This window comes from Panthera tigris, chromosome C1 (assembly GCF_018350195.1).
Source record: "Panthera tigris isolate Pti1 chromosome C1, P.tigris_Pti1_mat1.1, whole genome shotgun sequence".
Lineage (NCBI taxonomy): Eukaryota > Metazoa > Chordata > Mammalia > Carnivora > Felidae > Panthera > Panthera tigris.
Genome location: NC_056667.1, coordinates 150,546,066 through 150,569,993, shown reverse-complemented (window position 1 = coordinate 150,569,993; position 23,928 = coordinate 150,546,066).

The following is a 23,928-nucleotide window of genomic DNA, read 5'->3' as shown; positions in this document are numbered from 1 at the left end:
ACAGAATCCGAAGCAGGCTCCAGGCTCTGAGCTGTCAGCACAGAGCCCGACGCGGGGCTCGAACCAACAGACAGTGAGATCATGACCTGAGCCGAAGTCGGACGCTTAACCGACTGAGCCACCCAGGCGCCTATGGTAGCTTTTAAAAATGTGGATAAGTTGATGGTATTTTAATACTAACTTTTGAAAGAGGTTATTTCCCGCTGTGTACTAATGCAGATAAATGAAAACAACATTGTTAACTATTCAATGGTACTCAATTCTTACATACCACTCCTGCTTTTAATATAAACAATTCAGGTGAGAGACTCCTTTCTTTTTATGAACATTGTTTTTTCTTGTTTCACAGGTCAAGGTGACTTCTTTTCCTTCTTTCTAAGGCAAGAAAATCTCAACTAATACCTTAGCTTGAAAACAGGGGAATAGGAGATAGATATGAAAGATTTAGAGAAAGTAAAATCAAAAGGTCAAAAATATTTGAGAGGCTCAGGTGAGGAAGAGGAATACTTCCAGAATAGCTCTCTTATTTGTGGCTTTAGTCATTTGGTAGCTAGTGGCACCTTTTACAAACATAAGAAATACAGAAAGAGGAAAAGATTTGTAGGGGAGAACAAACAGTTCAGTTTTGGATGTATTGTATGAAATATACATATACTGTGGAATAAACAGTCAATATTGAAGTGGGAGCTTGAGAGAAAGAAAGAAATTTGGGAATCCTTAACATTTAAAGGGTCTTTGACTCCATGGAGTTGAATGGCAACAGTTAGGTAGAATGGCGATAGTCTACAAATCGATTCCCAGTCTCTCAATGGAAAATTATTATTATTATTTTAAATTTAGGACCAATGAACAATCCATTACTGAAACAAAGAGTAGATTTTCTTTTTTTTTTTTTTAATTTTTTTTTTAACGTTTATTTATTTTTGAGACAGAGAGAGACAGAGCATGAACGGTGGAGGGGCAGAGAGAGAGGGAGACACAGAATTGGAAGCAGGCTCCAGGCTCTGAGCCATCAGCCCAGAGCCTGACGCGGGGCTCGAACTCATGGACTGTGAGATCGTGACCTGAGCTGAAGTCGGACGCTTAACCGACTGAGCCACCCAGGCGCCCCAAGAGTAGATTTTCTAGAATGCTTGTATTTATTTTTTTTACTTTCTTTTTTGCTCATAACTTTTGATCATGCATAGCCAACTGAAATTTATTAATTTCCTAAAAAAAATATCGTAAGGGCAGAAGCCACAATTAGGGAAAATGTGCTTTCTTCCTGAAGCAATCAAATTTGAAAGAGAATCTCTAGTATAAAATAGAACTTTCTCTAGCTAAGTAAGTAAACTTGCCCTTATGTGTTTGCCACACATATTTTTTCATGTCAGAGAAAAAAAGAGTCAACAGGCCAAGCTTCCTTAACAACTTAAATTACCCTATTTTATGAATTAAGATGTTATTTTTAAGGTATCTATTTTAACTGTATTTTATGACTATCTATGATAAATGCAAGTAATACTGCAAAGTTATTTTATATTTTTTTAAACACTGTACTAGAATAGATTATTAAGGGATAATAAATTACCTTATGAATTTTGGAACTGAATTTTCCATTCTAGAGCGATAGCCTGAGGACAGGATCCAAACATATAATGCATAGAGAATAAGGGCAAAAGTGATTTTGTGTATATAGGATGTTTTCTGAAAGCTGATAGTTTACTCGTTTCTTGAACAGAAGTATGTGGAAAAATATCTCTAGATGTCAAAACTCTGTGATTCTATTATCTTTCTTGAACATAGTAAGAATAATGTTTTCAAAACCCTTTCTGCGTCTTTCATTAAATCTTTGAAAATATGCAATAGAATGAAATCCTTGGCCATATAAATAATGAAAGCATAGCATTTAAATAGAAACAAAAAATCAATCTTCCAGATATAGAACAAATCAAAAAGCAACATGGGAATTTGGGAGTATCAGCGATGCCCCACAAAGTATAGGTTTTTAAAAATAAATAGTTAAAACTACCATGTTCTATTTTATCAGGTCACAATTTATCATCTTGCAATCTGTACACCCCCAAAACACAGGAAAGCCGGATTATAATTTGACATATGTTTCATACTGGCAATATCAATAGTCCACTTTATTTGTATTCTCCAGCCTTGGAACTTAGCAAAAATGAAAAATAACAAGACTCTACATGTCAGAAAACACAGAGTTGACACCATAATTCAGTCTTAAACTCCTAAACTCTGCCTACCTGGTTCTCACAATAACTCCTGCTTGTATGATGCACCAGTCCACCCCTGGTTCCAACCTTGGGCTTCCTGCCATGGTTCCAAGTTGAACTCTATGCCAGTCTACAGGAATATAACAAAAAGGGGCCCCCAGTTTCTCTTCCCATTTTAGTGCCTTTCATTAACCTCTTACGGCCTTTCTTTAGGCTTTTGACACACTCAGCTTTCCCGCTCATCGCTTATTTCTCCTTTTCTGATCTCTTTGTTCATTTATTCATATAAAACAATAACTTAATATAACACCAGATGGTGATAAGAGTTATAAAGAAAAATAATTCAGAGTCATAGAATAACTAATATTGGAATATTTTAGATAAAGTGGTTAGGGAAGGTCTTTCTGAAAATGGAATTTGAGCGGAAGCCTGAATAAAGTGAAGGGATGGTCCAAGTAAGTATGTAGGCAGAGGGAATATAGATGTGCAAAGGCCCGTGATGGCAGCAATGTGTTTTCATGTTGACTCATAGAGGGAAGGCAGGAGTTCAGTGAATGAGGAGGAGAAGAGCAGAAAGTAAGGTTCAAAAGATAGACACAGGCCAGGTCAGGTAGGGTTTTGTTGGCCTTTGAGGAGAATTAGATATTTAGCACCTTCCTCATATGTGTTAGCTTGTGCAGTTTCAAACGTGTTTGGGTTTCACCACTAGCTAGCTACCTTGTCTCAGGTTTCTTTGGGTCAACCCATAACACAGGCTTCCAGTTCAACAGGGCCCTGAAGCGATACCCTTTCTGCCTGCTGGCCGGTCAAGGTCTGGCTCTCATGCAGAAGACTTTCCCTGCAATCATCTTTCTAGGCCTCCTACTTATTACCTCTAATTAAACTTACTAGACCATGGCCCTCACCCACTTGAAAGTAGGGAGTAAAAGGAAATGAAATGGCATTTTATTCCAAAATATTGCAATAGATTCTCCCACATGTGCCTTCCCCTACTGCCACCCCTGCCCCTCCTCTGCCCTCACACCTTGTGGACGCTACTAATTTCTTTTTCAGTTGGGCTCAGGAGCATTTACTCTTTCGTGTCCAGGTTATAATACTTGGGAATAGAAATTGCTTTTTAAACTCACAGCAAAACTATTCTCACTTTTCTTCTTTTTTGAAAGTTTTATTCATTTATTTATTTATTTATTTATTTAGAGAGAGACAATCCCAAGCAGGCTCCATGCTATCAGTGTGGAGTCTGACACAAACCATGAGATCATGATCTGAGCCAAAATCAAGAGTCAGATGCTTAACCAACTGAGCCACCCAGGCAACCCTCACTTATCTTCTTAAATTTGACATTAATCTATTTGTCAGAGAACATGAATTCAAAAAAAAATGCTGCAGACTGTCCACTCCTTTTAAAAGAGGTGCACGTCATGAAAAGAGTCTTGGGAAAAATAAAGTGCAGTCCCTACCTATTTAACACAGGAAAGGGAACAACCACATACCCAGGTATTTACAATATTTAATATAACTTAACAGGATAGTCTTCTGAAATCCTTCAAGTGATCAGTTATGGTTGAACACATCCTTTATCACAAAGATAATTGTATGACTTATTAACCTTCAAAGAAGACAAGTTAGAATAAACTTTGCCATTGATGGTCCAAACAGAAGGTTGAAAAGATTAATTGTATAGTTTGTTAGGGAATGTGACATTTAAGTCCAAACTGAATAATTGCATGATCATTAAAAGTCACTTGTGACTTGATTTAGAAGTTTAGCCTGAGAAATGTTAACACACACACACACACACACACACACACACACACACACCACAAAACAAGAAGTTTTTTTGTTTTTTGTTTTAATTGAGAAGTCAGAACAAATGCAATATCCTCAAAAAAATTGTTGGTGAAAGATGTTATAGCTGAATGCAGAGAACCTCGAATGGCAGCCTCATAGTCTCACCTTAAATGAAGGGACCCCTGGTCAACTGATATAATTTGCCCTATTATCTGCAAACCACTGGCTACCAGTAGGTCACACACTTTTACTGGATTATGCACATAGGTACTCTTCTCCAAATACGTAGGGGAGTAAAAGCCTGCTTAGGCATTCTCTCAGGAGTATTGATGTGAACATGATTTACCCTTTAGCTCCTTTCTGGTTGGCCATGTTCTCATTGAATCTTAGAGCAAAAGGGGACTTAAAATCATCTAGATCAGGGATAATAAATAGCATACATGATATCTTTTTTTCTATTTTTCTCTCCCCATGAGAGATATCACTACTCCATGGAAGGTTCTTTCCCATAAAACATACAGTCCACCTCACAATTCCAGAAGAACACTTGAGGCAGCCCCTTCTAGTCAGTTGGTACTCCAGGTAAAAATCACCTGCCATACCTGATCTAGTCCAAATTTCCATTTCACATGTAAGGAAACAGAGACCCAGAACTCATTTACAGCTGGTTTAGAGATTCAGCCTCTAATCTTGAAATGGGGCTTTTTCCTATTGAAAATAAATTGATCCAGGGGCACCTGGGTGGCTCAGTCGGTTGAGCATCCGACTTTGGCTCAGGTCATGATCTCACAGTCTGTGAGTTCGAGCCCCGCATCGGGCTCTGTGCTGATGGCTCAGAGCCTGGAGCCTGCTTCCGATTCTGTGTCTCCCTCTCTCTCTGCCCCTTCCCTGCTCATGCTCTGTCTCTCTCTGTCTCAAAAATAAATAAAAACATTAAGAAAAAAAATTTAAAAAAAAGAAAATAAATTGATCCATACAAGAAGTAAAACTTTAATCTTGTTTGCTCCATGTTCTAAGTTACAGATCCAAAACATATACATTAAACTACTCAATACTGACCTGACAATTTGAAAGGCTCACTTCTTTACCATTTCTACTCAACACAACAGTAATAGACCATTTAGGGAGTTGTCACTGAAACTAGTTCTTTTCATATGGGCCAGATAAAATTTTCCTAAATACTGGGAAGCATGCTAGTTGTCTTGTAATTGAAAAAAAAAAATTTAAAAAACGCATATATATAGCACAGACAGAATCTTTCACCCTCAAATTGTCTGGTTTGTCCATGAAATAATGTCAAAGCAGGGTGCCATAATTTGTAAAGTGCCCTGAGGGAAGATGCCAGCTAAAGGTGATCACCTTGCCATTTCTGCTTCGTCTTGTTTAACTCAGTGAGCCTTCTATTTGTCTTTCTCTGAGGCTCAGTGTGGAGAATACGGCAATCACCAGGATTTAAAAATAACACAATGTAGAACCATTGCCCCTAAGCCCATAACAGGTGATATTCTGCAGAGAGCAGTCCTGGGTGCATTTAACATCTCTGTGTGTGATTGATTACGAGCTGGAGAGTAGTCATTAAATTTGCCAAGTACATCATATCATCAGGATGGGTGAGCACCTTGGAAGACAGAATTAGAATTAAAAATGACCTTGACAGTTAGAAAAATGATTACAAGCAAATGAAATTGAGTTCCCTAGAATCAACCTTGTAGCAACATACTAAAGAGACCACAGACTGCACAAATTCAAGTGTGAAATGGATGAGTTGAGCAGATACTTGTTGTTGCCTAGTGAGCCACAAGCTGTACATACTTTGGTCAGCATTATTTTGCTGATTAGAAATGTATCCTAATTCCAGATTGTATAATTAAAAACCAGGGTAATATGTATCTCATAAAATGTATAATCTAATATTTGACTAAGTATAATATATAATTTTGTTAATGGATTAATGAAACTGTAGATTCATCATTAAGTAACATTTTAAAATTAATTTATGAGGTATATAAATTAAGAAACTCTTGGAAACCCTGGAAAAGAAGCAGAAACCTAGGATGTAAATAATTACAAGGAAAGTAGAAAAGTTAGGAAATGTTAATAAAAGGATTTAGAAAGGTTAAGAGTATAAAGCTGGTCAATGTTTAAAGAGAAATGAAGAGAAAATATGTTAAATAACATCACGAAGAGTTTAGGCCATAAATAAAGACAAAAGATCTTGAATGTTATAAAGTCGGCCTTGATTTGGGAACATTACTTCATAGACAGAGTGTTGATCTAGGCTGTTAACTCAACAGCTTTGCTTGGATGCAACAATGTGAAAGAATTAGGATGCTGTGATCTTGTAAGGGTCAAATATTATGTGGAGTATTGATTGCTGTCCCTGAAGAAATGCTAGTTTATGATAACTTCTTGAGTCATATAACCTTTCATGATAAGTGATTACAAAGTTATTGCTTCAACTATTGAGAAATTATGAAATTCTCTCAAAGCCTTTTAATAAAATCTTTAATATTATTTGATATAGAATATCACAAAGATTATGCTGATACCACGTAATATCTCTATTGTGCAAGGCAGGAAAAACTGGTTTGGGATCTTCTGTTATTTGTGAAACTTTAATGCTAAAAAGGACTTTTGACCTAATCCCATTAATCATTTCATTTGGCATATTTAATTGTAACAACACCTTTAATAATTATAAATCTTTGAAATGATAGCCACACAGTACTTTTCAGTGAGTGGTAACATTTTTTAAATTAACCAAATCACTCAGTGAAGGAACTTTTAAATTGGCTTAAATGCACATAAAATATTTAGCCTATATGGTGTTTTATAGCTTTTACTGCAGTATTAAAATATTGCACTTCTTAAATACCTAGGGAAACTTTTGATTCCCACCCCCCCTTTTTTTGCCACATGTAACACTGACCGAATTTTAGCAGTTTTAAAAGACTATACATTCGGATATCTATAGCTTATATTGACATTTAACGCCCTTCAGATGAGTCTTTGCATAATTTAAGTGATTTTTCTTACTGTGTTCTTAATTTGCAGCAAAATGTGACCTTTTCTGGTAAGATTTCACCTCTGTTGTTATATCCTTACCTTATAAACAAAGAAAACTGGCAACTTCCACATGAACCTCACAGGTGTTCTAAAGGGATTCCCCAAAGTATCTTTAGCACACAGCTAGATTCTACATAGTTTAACTTGTGTGCACAGTGTTGGTTCCAGCAACTTATTTACCATGAAAGAGATGTTGGTATCTGTAATATCAGCTGTGTGCAAGCCATGGGAGTAAGAAGAGAGAAAGAGTGAAAGAATGAACACTGGTACTGGGTAAACAAACAGGCTGAGGATTGGCTAGAAATACTGAGACTTCAGAGTAGGAATGTTCTCTGGGAAATAGTGTGCAAACAGAATTCTAGTGTAGATTTGGCAGTTTATGTATCTGATAAAATGAATATCCAAACATGTTCCCATTTCTGATAGCAGGAAAATAATGGATTTTCCAAAATGTTCTTTTGGTGTTCCTACATCCTCTTTCCCTTGCCCTCATCTCAATACTCATCCCCAGTAAGAAACTTTGCTTTGGTTGATGAGCAGTGACATATGGTGGGGGGGGGGGGGGGATTGATAAAGGCTAAACATGGTTGAAGCAATTTCATGAAGGCTGTAGTTCCAACAGGAATATTCACTGGTTATAAACTAGCATGTCTATTAAATAAACTAGAAATGTTCTTCTAAAAGACAGCGATGGGGATGTGCTCCCTCCCACCCCAAATTGTTAAGGACTTTGCTAAAATTATAAGGTTAATTTGGAATATGATGATGTATGCTATGCAACCAGAGAAAACTGCCACTAGATGAAAGAAGACCTGGTCCCAAAAGGCCATGGAAGACAGGATTCTGTGCTCAAAATGATGCTACTAGGGCCATAGTCCTTCCTTCATTCTTCACATATAGGATTAGCCAGTCAAATGTAAATGCAGGACAAGACAGGAAAGATAGCACTAAAATGATCTTATGCAACATTTGAACAAAAGTGTGCAATATCTGAGTTCTTGTCCATGGGTCTGTTGACTCAATAAATACATAAATTGGTCTGTTTTGAAGATAATTCGATTCAGCTCTCTTTCTTTGGTTATGAGATTGAATCTTTGACAAGTATTATTAGAAACAAAACTGTAGAGAAATCATCTTCATTCTCATTTAGAAATGAGAACTCTGCAAGCTGAGAAATGTCAAGTAGACACACAGCCCTATTGTTGTTGTTATTAGTTATCAAGACTGAAGATTTGGCCTGAAATCAGGGAAAATCATATTATCACAGGTGAGAAGTGGCCATTCTTATCCCTGCCCAACCCATTCCAACTTAAATAACCGAAGAACAATATTGAAGAATTGCACATTTCAGAATTGCACAGGGTGCCTTTTCTGGAAACAACAACAAAAAATCTTTGCTTCCAATATTATATTGGGTCAAATTTTTTGAGATTGGACTAGACTAAACTAATATTGACTATATTATAGTGTGCATTTAGAAATGTTTAACATCACTATTCCCAAAGTCAGCCGCCTTGTCCATAATACAGAATACCTGTCAATTCTGTCTGCTTACATTATTATTCCCATTATACTGGAGAGGAAAAATGAAGCTATTTGGTTATAGCAAAGCAAATTCTTAAATATAATTTCCATTAATTATGCCAGGGATCAGCAAATTAAGGTCCAGGGGCCAAATGCAGCCTACTTTTTTATGGCCCTGGAACTAAAAATGATTTTTACACTTTTAAAGGAATATTTTTTAAAAATATGCAGTGACATGAACTTGTGTGACCCACAAAACCTAAACTATTTTCTATTTTGTGGCCTTTGCAGGGCAATTAATAATATATGGGCACACCTCGGTTTATTGTGCTTTGCAGATACTGTGATTTTTTTACAAATTGAACCCTGCATGGAGCAAGTCTGTCAGTGCATTTTTTTTCCCAACATTTGCTCATTTCATGGCCCTGTGCCACATTTTAACAATTTTTGCAATATTTCAAACTTTTTCATTATTACTATATTTGTTACGGTGATCTGTGATCAGTAATCTTTTCTGTTACTATTGTAACTGTTTGGTGGCACCACGAGCCATGCCCATATAAGATGCCAAGCTTAATCGATAAGTGTGTGCATTTTGGCTGCTCTATTGACCAGCAATTCCCTCTTCTCAGGCCTCCCTATTCCTTGAAATACAACAATATTGAAATTAAGCCAGTTAATAACCCTCAAATGACCTCTAAGTATTCAAATGAAAGGAAGAGTCACATGTTTCTCACTTTAAATCCAAGCTAGAAATTTAAAGTTTAGCAAGGAAGGCATGTTGAAAGCCTAGGCTAGATCTAGGCTGACAGCCAGACCTCTTACACCAGTCAAGATGTGAATGCAACGGGGAAAAAAATTTTTTTTGAAGGAAATTAAGAATCCCATGCCACTGAACACAGAAAGGTTAAGAAAGTGAAACAGCATTATTGCTGACATGGAGAAACTTTTAGTGGCGTGGTTAGAATTACAAACCAACGACAACATTCTCCTAGGCCAAAGCCTAATCCAGAGAAAGGCCTTAATTCCATTCAGTTCCCGGAAGGCTGAGAGAAGAAAGAAAGTTGCAGAAAGAAGTTTGAAGCTCTCAGAGGCAGGTTCTTGAAGTGTAAGTGAAGAAGCCATCTCTATAACATAAAAGTACAAGATAAAGCAGCAAATGCTGATACAGAAGTCGCTGCCAGTTACCCAGAAGATCTAGCTATGATAATTAGAGAAGGTGGCTACACTAAACAGATTTTCAGCACAGACAGATCAGCCTTCTATTGTAAGAAGAGGGCATATAAGACTTTCATAGCTAGAGAGGAGAAGTCAAGTCACAAGCTTCAAAGGACAGACTGACTCTAGCATCAGGGTCTCATGCAACTGGTGACTTGAAGTTGAAGCCGGTGCTCATGCACCATCCTGAAAATCCTAGCAGCCTTAAGAATTCTACTAAATCCACTCTGCTGTTCATTAAACAACATGGTTTACTGAATATTTTAAGCCCACTGTTGAGACCTACCACTCAGGAAAAAAAAGATTCCTCTCAAAATATTACTGCTCCTTGACAATGCATTTGGTCACCCAAGAGCTCTGATGATATACAATGAGATTGATGTTGCATTAATATTAACAATGAGATTGATGATTGGCATTCATTCTGCAGCCCAAGTATCAAGAAGTTATCTCCATTTTCAAGTCTTATTATTTCAGAAAAACACTTCATAAGTCTATAGCTGCAACAGATAGTGATTGTTCTGATGGATCTGAGCAAAGTAAATTGAAAACCTGTTGGAAAGAATTCATCATTCTAGAACATGCCATTTAGAACATGGGAAGAGGCCAACATATCAACTTTAACAAGAGTTTGGAAGAAGTTGATTCCAGCCCTCATAGATGACTTTGAGGGTTCAACACGTCAGTGGAAGAAGTCACTGCATATGTGGTGGAAATAACGAGAACTAGAATTAGAAGTGGAGCCTGAGGATGGGAGTGAATTGCTATAGTCTCATGATAAAACTTGAATGGATGAGGAGTTGTTTCTTATCATTGAGGAGAGAAAGTGGTTTCTACTCCTGGTGAAGATACTGAGAAGATTGTTGAAATGACCACAAATGATTTAGAGCATGACATAATCTTAACTGATAAAACAGCAGCAGGGTTTGAGACGACAGACTCCAATTTTAAAGTGTTGCTATGGGTAAAATGCCATGAAACAGCATCACATGCTACCAGAGAAATCATTTGTGAAAGGAAGAGTCAATCAATGCAGCAAACACATTGTTGTTTTAACTTACGAAATGGTCACAGCCACCCCAACCCTCAGCAACCCCCTGATCAGTCTGCAGTCATCAACATCAAGGCATGAAACCACCAGCAAAAAGGTTATGACCCACTGAAAGTCAGATGATGATTAGTATATTTTAGGAATAAAGTATTTTTAAATTAAGGTGCGCGCATTGCTTTTTATAGTATCATGTAAACATAACTTTTATATATACTGGGAAACCAAAAAGCTCATCTGACTCACTTTATTATCATATTCTCTTTATTGCAGTGGTCTGAAACTGAACCCACTGTATCTCTACAGTATGCTTGTGGTACCTTTAAATGTAACTTAAGTGGTTGATTTTTAGTAAATTAAATGATTTGGATAAAAATGAAATGTTTCTATCTAAACTTAGAAAATAGAAATAGGATGCAGATACTCATTTCATTTGCAAAATTCTGTATTATGCTTTTGAGGTAGAATTAGTTGATGGGTGTCAAAAATACATTAATATTTTGATATCAAGAAGAAAGAAGCTTTTCTATTTGTAAACTTGGCGAGCTCCAAAGAAGATAAATAAGTTGATAAGGCAAACCTTTGCCAGTACAGCCAATAAATAGGAGTCATAAAATAAAAGCCATATATATATATATATATATATATATATATATATATGACTTTTAATAAACTATGTATGTAGTTTATCAACATCATTATAATAACACAGATAAACAAATAGAGTAGTGTTAAATTATCCAGTAAGTTAATAAGGGCTCTGAGGATCACTGCAGGGAGAGATTGTAGACATTTGCTGCAGCCGATTTTTGCAGCTTTCTTCTAGCCATATTGAGTCAGATCACCTAAGTATAGACACTTTTCCTGCTGTTAAATTTCTAAACCTGCCTATTACCCTCAACCAAGAGTCCATTTTCCCAGAGTACTCCAGGTACTTTTTTTGTTTAGTTTCGTGAGAAGAGTCATGGAGAAGACCTAATAAAACTAGTATCCTCACAGTGTTTCCAATGCCCACATCCCCCCTCCCCCTCCATGTGCCTGGGGACTGTAATTTACTAGCCTGGACTCTCTGATACTTAACAGTGTCCTGCCTGATGCTGTGGGCTTCCACCTCTTTCCTTGCTGATGTACTTAGAAAAGCATCAGCCTCTTTGCCTTAATATAACTCTAGTGCTGATTGCAGATGGTGGGTGAAACCTTTGTCTATCAGGAGACTAGGAATAGATCAGGAAACTCAGCACAACTCTGAATTAAGTAACCTTTCAGCTGTGGGAAACTTGAATCACCCTACCAACCTTGCACACTATTCTTAACTGTTTCTTTGTCACTGTTTTTGTTACATGGAAAAGGATAAGACTGCTCTCTCTCTCTCTCTCTCTCTCTCAGTCTCTCTCCCTCAATTCCCTCCCTTCTCTCTCTCTCAGTCTCTGTCTCAATCCCCTCTCTTCTCTCTCAGTCAATCTTTCTCTCAGTCCCTTCCCTTCTCTCTCTTTCAGTCTCTCTCTTTCTCTCATTCTGTTAACCTAGTAGAAGAAAAAACAAGAAGTATACTGAAATCCATTGATCTTGTGTGGGACTTGTCCCATTACCTCAACATTTACAAGGCTTTCAACAAGTCTCGGAAAGTTAACTCGTTGCTTGTAATGGGTTGCCTTAGAATCCTGGAACTAGGAGTGTGATCTGTGACAGGAAGAGAAAGGAGCCCTAACAGGAATAACAGGTGTGCTGATTCTTAATTAAATGGAAAAGAAGCTGTTAACAATGAGGGTTTAAATTTCAAAAATTAAAATTAAAATTCTTTGCTACTTCTATAATATGAAAAAATGGCTAAGCCACAATTTAGGGTAAAAAATGTATAGATTTTATGTGACAAATACCTACAGTTAACCATTTTTGACATAGAGACATGCCAAAACCATGAGACCTGCTTGATGACTCACTGAGAGTTAGTTGTCCAGCCTCTTTCCAGCAGCTGCATGTGGGTTAGTTAGTTAGTTGCAGCACTGTGAAGATTGGCTTTTTTTTTTTCATGCCATCCATGGTTTCTCTCTTGCTTTTCATGTCTTCCACAAAATATATGTAGCTGTTTAGTTCTGGGGGAGAAATCACTTTTGTAAAGGTGGAAGTCTGAAATAGGAACAGTTAGAAGTGACTAGAGGTCATTCATTCATTTCAATAAATAACCATTGAGCTCTTGTCATATGTTTGTAACATGCTGGATATGGTTATAAGGTCTGTCAAGACCCATGTGATCGAGGATCCTTGCTTTGTGGAAATCATAGACTGGTGTGAGAAGCCAGACCAAAAATTAACAACACAAATCAGTGTGTAATTTCAGATAATGTGATGGAGCTAATAAATTGGGTAATATAGAAAGAAAATAAGCTTGTTGGGAGAGGTGGTTTGGTTGTTTGAGGAGAAGATGATAGTCTGAGTCCTAAAGGTGGAAATGGAGCCAGCCTTGACTGAAGAGCTGGGGGAAATGTATTCAAAGGAGAGGGACCAGCACAAGCTTATGGGTGGGAGTTGGGGTTGGGCATGTTCTTGCAACAGAAAACTTACTGAGACTGAAATAACTACTGGGCATGGGAATGGCTGAGATGAGGTCAAATGGTAGGCAAAGACCAGACGGTGATCCCATAGAGGCTGGGGTCGGGAGTTTGAATTTGATTATTGGTTGCTTGTGAAGCCATTGAAGGGCTTTAACAATGTGCCGTGCTTTACATATTTAAAAAGTCACTCTGGCAAATGTGTAAGGAAAGTAGGTTTTAGGGAGGGAAGAGTAGAAGTGGAACTATAACCGTTATCCAGGCTACGGAGTAATAGTAATGGAAACGGGGATCAATGGATGGATTCAGTATATGTATTTTTTTATTTTAAAAAAAAATTTTTTTTAATGTTTATTTATTTTTGAGACAGAGAGAGACAGAGCATGAATGGGGGAGGGGCAGAGAGAGAGGGAGACACAGAATCGGAAGCAGGCTCCAGGCTCTGAGCCATCAGCCCAGAGCCTGACGCGGGGCTCGAACTCACAAACCGTGAGATCGTGACCTGAGCCGAAGTCGGACGCTCAACCGACTGAGCCACCCAGGCGCCCCCCCCCCTTTTTTTTTTAATATAACCTGGAAGTTATGTGTTGTTGATAGATTAGATGGATAAATTTGTGCTGATCATTCGGGTGCTAGGGAAGGAATAAAAATGGACTCTATAGTGTTTGCCTTGAGCACAAGGAAGGCTAGAGAATACAGCTTTCCATTTGTCTTCCTTTGCTATTTTTCTGGAGAAAAGTCCTGGGATATGCTTCTCTGTCACTTTCCAGTCCACGTGAGATTAGGCACTGCTCCATCAAGAGCCTTGCCACTCTAGTCTGTCTCCTGTGTTACAGCTCCAAGATGAAGTCTAGGCATTTTCTGGGTTTGCGGATCCAACTGAAGTTTTTAAAATATTTACCCTAGGGGCGCCTCAGTGGCTCAGTTGGTTGAGCGTCCGACTTCGGCTCAAGTCATGATCTCACGGCTCATGAGTTTAAGCCCCACATCAGGCTCTGTTTTGACAGCTCAGAGCTTGGAGTCTGCTTCAGATTCTGTGTCCCTCTCTTGCTGTGCTCCTCCTTCACTCATGCTCTGTCTCTCTTTCTCTCAAGAATAAATAAAACATTAAAAAAATTTTTTTTTAATATTTACCCTACCTCTTTCCTATTTGCAGTGATAGCACTTGCCAGAGCTTCAGGAGGTACCACTCTCCCCTACTCCAATGCACTAGGATAAATGTCTAGTACAAGATGTCTGTTTTCTTGCCACACTGTGGTTGGGAACTTTTGAAATCTCTTTGATGTAGGTGGGACAAAATTATTTTTAAGTGCATTTTTACATGAAAGAGCTTTTCTCCAGTTGCCTCCATGTTCCATAGTTGAATATTTCCTTTCCCTCTTCTACCCCCAGTTTCCATTCAGAGCCCATCTGGGGTTTTATCACTGCACTAATGCTTCCTGCATTAAATAAGCAATCTAGCTTTCCTCATCACATGCATGTTTTTCCTGTTTATTTTGCATTTTATTTCTCTCCATTCTTTCCTCAATGTATTAGTTCTTGCCTTAATGTACAGATACTTTAACAACAATATAACACATGTTTAATGGATTGTGTGTGCCCACGGATATACAGGGGTAATAACAGCAATGATATTTTATACCTTATCCTTCCTTGTTACCTTTTGTTTCAAAAGCCCCCCTACTGTGAAATCTGAAGATGTAGTTTCTTCTCATGTTAAATTCATGGCTTTAAAACTTATTTTATCAGTGAAACTGTCCCTCAGGAAGAATCCTATGTGAAGCCCCAACACCCTGTATGTGAAAGAGACAAGAGGAGGGCTACTCCTCTAAAAGAGGAAGATGAGCCACCCTTCCCGTCTCTTCTGTGGACCCTGTGATTATGCTTGAGACATTTATCCATATGAAGTCTTGTGCTCTACAAAATTCAGTCTGAAACCCCAGGGCTAAAAAAATTATACTAGATCTATTTTCTTTAAAATGTCATATTTGGGAGTTTTTCTGCTTATTCTACTTGTCATGATTATAAGTCACTAGTGCTGCTGCTAATGAATGTCCCACATGCACACATACACACACATATGTACACGCACATACACATAAACATATACACACACATATACACACACATACACACACCTCTTAATTCTAAGACATATATCCAAGATATCAAGAAGAATATCCTGTTCTCTGCTTCATGATAAACGTTGAAGAGATCACCTTCTTCAGAAGTAGAGTTTTATTTAATAAAAAATGAGGCCAGATTTCTGGACCCTTCCCACCACTTTCCTGATTCATGCAGTTTAAGGCCTCCCCTGGGAATCGTTTGACCCAGAAAGCTGTCGGGTGTCCTGGCCACATTATCATTCTCCACCCAGCATTCTTGTTTCATTTACTTCTTTATCAGCCTTGTGAGGTAAACAGAGATGAAATCTTTAGTACAGGTTGAAGCATGAAGAAATGAGACCACATTTAATGAGCCAAATTAACTCTCCAGATTATTTTTTAAATATTTATTTATTTTGAGAGAGAGAGAGAGAGAGCACGAGCAGGGTGGGGCAGAGAGAAAGAGGGAGAGAGAGAATCCTAAGCAGGCTCTGAACTGACAGTGCAGAGCCCAATGCGGGGCTCAATCTCATAAACCGTGAGATCATGAACTGAGCCGAGATCAAGAGTCAGTTACTCAGCTGACTGAGCTACCCAGGCACCCGTCTCTGTATTATTTACTCATGAAATTGTGACTGGGGTCATACAGGGTGTCAGAAAAATCGTGTGGTTTATCACGTTGGGTCCTAGTGTACAAGCTTTATTCCCTGATATAGTAATCCAGGTTTAGGATTACACCTGCCATTAATCACATGGAGTGAGGGGCAGGAGGACTGACAGTATATCATAATTATTGGAAAAATGAATCTAAACTATAACAAATAAATAATGAATTGACAAGAGGTTCATAAATTTATTACACATATCTCAATCTGACAAACACTCAATTTTTGTTCTTAGGAGGTATATAGAAAAGACCATAGTAGTAATAATATATTAATTAGTTAATTAATTAATTAAGTGTACCAAATTCATAAACATTAGATGTACTTCATATTCAATATGGTAATGAAGCTACCAGGATCTATATCAAACAAGCCTCTTTGTTTGATATACTTATTGGGTGAATAAACCATAAAAATGTATTGATTTTTTTTAAGAAAAAAAAATAACTAAATTTAGATTGGTGCTATTTCTTCATTTTTGCCTCTAACTTTTCTTCCAAAAGGCATTTATCATAATTTGGGCAACATTCAGAGATAAGGTTAGGAATTGAGTCGTCATTACTAATGGCCTCTTTTCATATGCTACAGTGTTCAGCTGTGTACATTCTGTGGTCTTTTAATAGCTTCTAAAGGTGCAGGAACAGTGGGAGGAAGAAGGGACAGTTTGCCAGTGGCACCCTTGTTGCTATTCCATAGCATGACTGGTTTTCTTATCTTGGCGGAAATTACAGATGTAGAGCAGGGAAATGGGCTTTTTAGTATATGCAGCAGAATTTTTATGTATCTCCACTGTGCTATCTTGTATTGTTATATATTCTGGCTCATCTTGTGTTCTTAGGGTCTGAAAAAACATAAAAACATATCTAAATGAGTTTGCCTCTTATGGAGACAAAGACAAGGCAAATAAAAGGTAACATATATTGTGGTAAGAAGCATATGTTTGAATACTCCATAGGTACCGTTCACTGGATGGTAAGGTAAGGTTAGGAATTGAGTGGTCATTACTAATGCTTCTTTTCATATGCTACAGTATTTAGTTGTGTATATTCTGTGGTCTTTCAATAGCTCCTAAGGTGCAGGAACACTGGGAGGAAGAAGGGACCATTCACTGCAGTGCCAAAAGGGCTATACTTTTTTATTTGCTACTCATCATACATGCTAGTGTTTTCTCTGGACGAAGTTGGGGAAAGGGAACAATATAAACCAAAATAGACTCACAAGAACACAAGAGGGTATGGGTGACATAGCATACATGTGTGTATAACCAAACATATTTTTGCAGCTGCCTCTACTATCTTGTATTTAAAAAAATTCTAAGTGCTGTAAGGACAAAGGCTTCACAATAAAGTCGATATTAAAAACAATAGAAACAATTTTTTAACATGGACTCTGTATTAGTTTTCTCATGTCAGGCTTATGAAATTCTGGGAAGTTGTAAGTACATGTCATATAGAGTAAAGGAGGTAAACATATGTAAGTAAAGGCAACCTTGTTACATGATATTCCAACAGTTTTGTTTGGGTTTTACACTTCAATGACAATTTCCGAGAAAAATTGTCTCTGGACCTTAAGTATCTCTCAACCAAAAAAAAACTGATGTAGTCAAAGTGAAGCCCATTCAAATTTCCCTGTTAGGACTGGCAGCTGACTCATAAATACGAAGTAAATAGCATAATAAAAAAGCAGAAATTTAAGTACATGAATTACAAGAAAAAATTGTAGCTACACATAACAGTTTCATATATGTGAATTCATTTCATGTCAACTCTTAGTTTTGCTAGCAAGTAACATTCAGGCAATTTGAGATAGAAGAGTGTGAAGCTACTTCTTCCATTGGAAAAATGTGCGTATACCTTGAGTCAGTGTTTACACGGGACATGCAGTCTTGACTGAATGTGGTTGTGATGACAATGGAAGGATGCATAAGTATAGCTGACTCCATAAATGAAGTTGATACAAATGTTTCTTATTTTTATCTTAAAATTTTAATGGGTTTTTAAGACATGGTAAAAATTATTTGTATTGAGAAATCCACATATATCACTCTATTTCTAATTTCAAATTCACTTGCAACTTTCATATTGATTTCAAAGCCCACCTTCTCTCTCTAGGGGGAGAAAAGAAAACGGAATAAAAAGCCGTTATCATTACATCAGTTTTTCACGTCATCAGATATTCAGGAATTTCAAAACACGTTAAATTTAGTGGCTTCACAACGGAGTACTACGTGGCAATGAGAAAGAATGAAATATGGCCCTTTGTAGCAACATGGATGGAACTGGAGAGTGTGATGCTAAGTGAAATAAGCCATACAGAGAAAGACAGATACCATATGTTTTCACTCTTATGTGGATCCTGAGAAACTTAACAGAAACCCATGGGCGAGGGGAAGGAAAAAAAGAGGTTAGAGAGGGAGGGAGCCAAAGCATAAGAGACTCTTAAAAACTGAGAACAAACTGAGGGTTGATGGGGGGTGGGAGGGAGGGGAGGGGAGGTGATGGGCATTGAAGAGGGCATCTTTTGGGATGAGCACTGGGTGTTGTATGGAAACCAATCTGACAATAAATTTCATATATTAAAAAGAATTTAGTGGCTTCAAGGAAAAACCATTTATTCACTCATAATTCTGCAATTTGGGCCCAACTCAGCAGGCCACATTTTTGGCTGGACTCACCAGGCATCCCTCACAGAGTTACAGTCATCAGATCAACTGACAGGGCAGGACATCTCCGATGGCTCCAAGTCTGAGGCCTAACAGGCCCGAGGCCTCAGCTGGGATGACTGGACCTTTCTCTTCGTGTGGTCCTTCCTGCCAAGCTCCTTCAGGGCCTGGTGCTCTCAAAATTTCCAAAAGGAAAAACAGAAGCTAGAAAGCCTTTCTTTTCAAGGCAAGTTGCAAGGCCACGCCAGCTTCAAGGGGTGAGGAAAGACCCTGCACCCCTTGTTGGGCAAATGGGGGAATCACCTTGCAAATGGGCACAGAAATGAGGACAGGAGGAATTTAGAGCCACATTTTTCAATCTACCACAATCATTGAATTAAAAAGGAATAATGCTTGGATGAAATTACAGTAATCCAATCATGAATGCATAGGAAGACAATCCTGAAAACTGAAAATTTTATTTGAAAACAGAAGCTTTTATTGTGTAAAAGATCTATTTTCATTTCTGATCAACTTTTTAAACTATTCCATGATTCTGGAATAGAGTTCTGGGGCTTTATGAATTCACACATTTGTTACATTTTGCCAAAATACATACAGTTCCTTTCTTTTAAAGAAGTATAAATAAGGCTTGTTGACATAAACAATTCAAACAGAATTCTAACTTGCTTAATACTAATCTAACAACATTTCTGAAAATCTTGCTTTAAGTGTGGGTTAGTGAGATATGGCACGGACAATTTTTTATTGTTTGATCTTTCATCAAGTTGTGTCTTTTTCATTTCATCATTTATCTAGTTGTGTCCATTTATATTAGATAGAGACTATTATTCAGTTATATATTAGAGGATATTTTAGAAATGCTTTATTGATCAAACGATCAATTTAATTTTGATTTTTTTCCAAAATCTAAGAATTATTAGAATAAAAATTAATACGTAATTAGATGAATCCAAATTTGGAAAAAGTGGGGTCTTAGATATATTATGTTTTTAAAAGCTGTATATGTTTCATTTTACTATATTTTATGAAGCAGAGATAATTACTCAATCGATGCTTTATGCACAGAAATTTACTAACCATGGAGCAGAAGTGAGACTATGAGCTATAATGATGAAGCTCACAGCACATCTCTTTCTACAAAGCACTTTCACAGTCATTCATATTCTCAAGAAATCCTACAGGGCTCAAAGAGACAGCTAGAGCCCTTATTTAACAGATCAAGCAACAGGTGACGAATTAGGGAAAGTGAGTTGCCCAGAACTAAACCAAAAATTTTAATGGGACGGAATTGGGACCCAACCTTGGCCTCGTGCTCATCCTATTTCTTCTTTCTTTCTATTTGGAGAAGATTGAAAACATAATTGGGGGGCAAAAGCTTAATATTGCAGTAATACCTATTCGTCAGTTCATAAGCACTGAAAAATGCAGAGGCTCTGCTATAACACCATGTGACCTTAAGATCTAAATTTCGCAGCTATATAGGTTTTTCGTGAGGCAAGGTAGGTAAAGACCAAAGGACAAGTTCTAACGCGTGGTAGCTTCTCAAATACCTTCACTCCCACCTTCAATAGCTCCAGGATTTAGAATACAAGACCAACTCTGACTGCTTTGTAACTAGCTCCTTTTGGCATTTCAGGAGCTAAAAAGGTGGTATCTGGCTTTCACGTATATTAGATCTTGGCTCATTTCTCAAACTAGGGTCTGAAGCTCTTGAAAGTTCAAGAGCATAATCTTGTGGATTAGCAAATGCTCAAGAATTAGTTTAACCATCCTGAAATTGCTAATAAGAAACCAATGAAGATGGGCTTAGTGTGTACGTGATATTTCCCATGAAAACTAAAAGATTTTACATCGTGCTGTGTGAAAGGTTTTACAGAATGTAAAGTAAATCATTGCACAGCATACTGTAGTAGAGGCCTATCCACTTGGATCTAAAATTCTGAATGCAATCAGTTCTGAACTAAAAGAAAATAATAATGTGAATGCTATTGACCCATTTGGTAGCAAACTTGACCTGTATGGACATGAGGCTGTTTATAGTTTTTATATATTTTACTGTGAATGTGTGTATGTATTTGTAAATTATAAGGCAAAGATATTAATATGCTTGCTTATTGGGTACTGTCCTTTTCTAAAACCTGAAAGATTTTGAATTCTGAGATAGTTCTTGCTCTGTGGTTTCAAAGGACAGATTGCAGAACCATACAGATATGATACTGCAAAGGAATTTGTGTCAAGATGGCCAGTATGCGATTCTTTATTTTTAATGGCAGCTTTATTGAGACATTACTGTCCTATTCTTATTGCTGATGTTTGTTTCAGCAAAGCCACACCAGCCATCATATTACTGGTATTTGTTTTGAGGGATGGCATTGTTTATGTTGTTTCGTTTGTGTTAAAGGGTAAATGCATTTTAGTTGTAAATGTGTTAAGAATTGTGGACACTTGAAATTAATTTTGAATTTTGGGGCGCCTGAGTGGCTCAGTCGGTTAAGCGTCTGACTTTGGCTCGGGTCATGATCTCATGTTTGTGAATACGAGCCCTGCATCAGGCTCTGTGCTGACAGCTCAGAGCAAGCCTGCTTCAGAGTCTGTGTCTCTCTCTCTCTTTATCCCTCTCTCACTCATGCTCTGTCTTTCCCTCTCTCAAAAATAAACATTTTTTTACAAAGAAATTAATTTTGAATTTTATGTTTTTAAAAGTTTTCCATACTGTTATAATAAGATTATTTTAGGTCCACTAGAAAGTTCACAGGACTTTTTTTTCTTTGCTTGTTTAAAAAGAAGTATATTAATCATATTCAAAAAACCTCATTCAACATTGTACTTAGTAACTAGAACAAGTATAACAAGATGATAGCTTAGAGTGACTTTTCACCTTTTTAAGCTTTATACACTAGCAAAATTACTCTGGGGAAAATGTAGCTATGTCCTAAAATATGACTGTGATATTTTGCTAGTATCAGGAGAAACAGTTTTTATTGCTTATAACATAGTATGGAAGTAGATCTGAATTTATTCCCTCACAGAAAGCATGATGAAACTCCCAGCCTCTTTACTCTAAGAAGTCCGTCTTCTCTTTGCATCAGACAGATATCCAGCCTATCTTTGGTACTAACCATCTGGTCATCTACCTGAAGCATCCGTAGATTCTGGGAAATGAAAATTTCTCTAAATATATACTAACTAATTATAAACGATTTATAGCAATTAGTCAATCAGACTTATTTAAATAGGTAGGTTGCTTTGAAACTTCAAAAATACAATCAGGGATGCAATTTTGAGATTTAGCATTTACCGCAGAAGTCGTCTCTATTGCCCATGCCAAAAATGGGTAATAAATATATCACTCTTAAGCAACTAAAATGTAGCATTTAAAATGTTCCTCACTGTGGAGAGATTTATGAGCAAGTAATTATAGCAAACTTGCATTGAGTTATTGTTGGTGTTACTTTCTCCGTACAGGTGTCATCTACCGTTATCCAAGGTAATAATCAGAGAACAATGTCATTCAGTCTCTTGGATCTGAAGACTAAAACGAGGTTTTGAGAGGCCTCGTGTGTGAGGTTGTGTTCAATCACCCCGCTACGCAGTGTCTGAGTCAGGCCCTTCACTTTGAGTTCAATATAACAGTTTTGTTATCATTTGGAATGCAGTACACCAAATCTAAAGAGGAAGCGATAGTATCTTTCCCCGAAGCATGCACATGGACGGTCTCAAGAGCGCCGAGGCAGCTGTGGGGCCTAGGGACAAAGAATGTGACTCAACCAGACTCCCTTCGGCAGGTCTGACTTTAAAGCTGAGTCACTGAGGAACACCTTGGTGGCTCAGTCCATTGAGCATCCGACTCTTGATTTTGGTTGAGGTCATGCTTCTGGGGTGGTGGGATTGAACCCCATGTCAAGCTCCCAAACTGAGCATGGAGCCTGCTTGGGATTCTCTCTCTCTCTCTGCCCCCCACCCCCCACTCCCTCTCTCCCACTCTCTAAATAAATAAATATTTTTTAAAAAATGAGTCACTGAAAATTAGATTGCAAGTTGCTCTGTGTCTGTGGACTTGTCCCACCAGCAAAAGGGCAGAAAGTCTCAACCAAATTGAAATAGGGGAGTTTCTCTAAGGAGGCTTCCTATCAGTCTTAAAGTGATTATTTTCTGTTTTATCCCTACTAATCTTTACTAAAGAGTTAAATGCTAAAGTGTCATACTGTATAGAAGAGTTTGAGGTAATGCTTCTCAGGTTCATTATTTTAATAAGGGACTCCAGAAGACCTTTCTCAATCTTAAAAAAGAATGACAGGTTGTTTGGGGCAGCCAATGTCAGCCTAACATCCTCTCAGACCAAACCACGTGAGCAGCTATTTGTGAAGCCAAATGGAGTCTTACGTCCTCTCCAGGCAGAGATTATCTTGACCTTTCAGAATCACCTTTCTCATAAATCTCTAACTGCAAAGGGCATGATTGTGCAGCCATGCCTATCCAGCCTTGTTTAAACAGCCCTTCAGTTTATCGAGCCCATTTTGCTCTGCAAGCTGTCTTGTACGTGGGGACCTCCCCATTCCTTCCGTCAGACACTGTGCTTGTCGTCTTCAAATGAGAAACATAAAGGGAGCAAGAGAGAGGCCAATTTAGCAGATCACCCTTCCACAATGAGGGTCTCATCCCTGCTTTTTGTTTCTCAGGTCAGATGGGTCCCTTTGTAGTCAAGACATTTGAAGCATCTCTCTGGAGTATACTGCGGTTTTCTTAATTGTAAATCAAACCAAATTCTAGTCAGTTAAGGTACATGACATTACTCCTGGCATTTGGTATTAAAATTTCCCCAATAATTACAAATAATACTCAAAATAAATATTAATTTTTAATCAGCCTATGACCTAACAAGATACCAGTAGGTAAAATTAAGAGCATCTTGAGAAAAAATATATATATTCAAATATACTTGAGAAAAAAACCCTAAAGAGTTGCCATAAAACAAAAAGTAATTTTCCGTGGTTAGAAAGGACAAGCAAAGGATATGACCTGCAATGACTCTTCTTATAATAAGGCAGAGAGTAAGCACTCACCTCCAAAAGAAGGTGCCC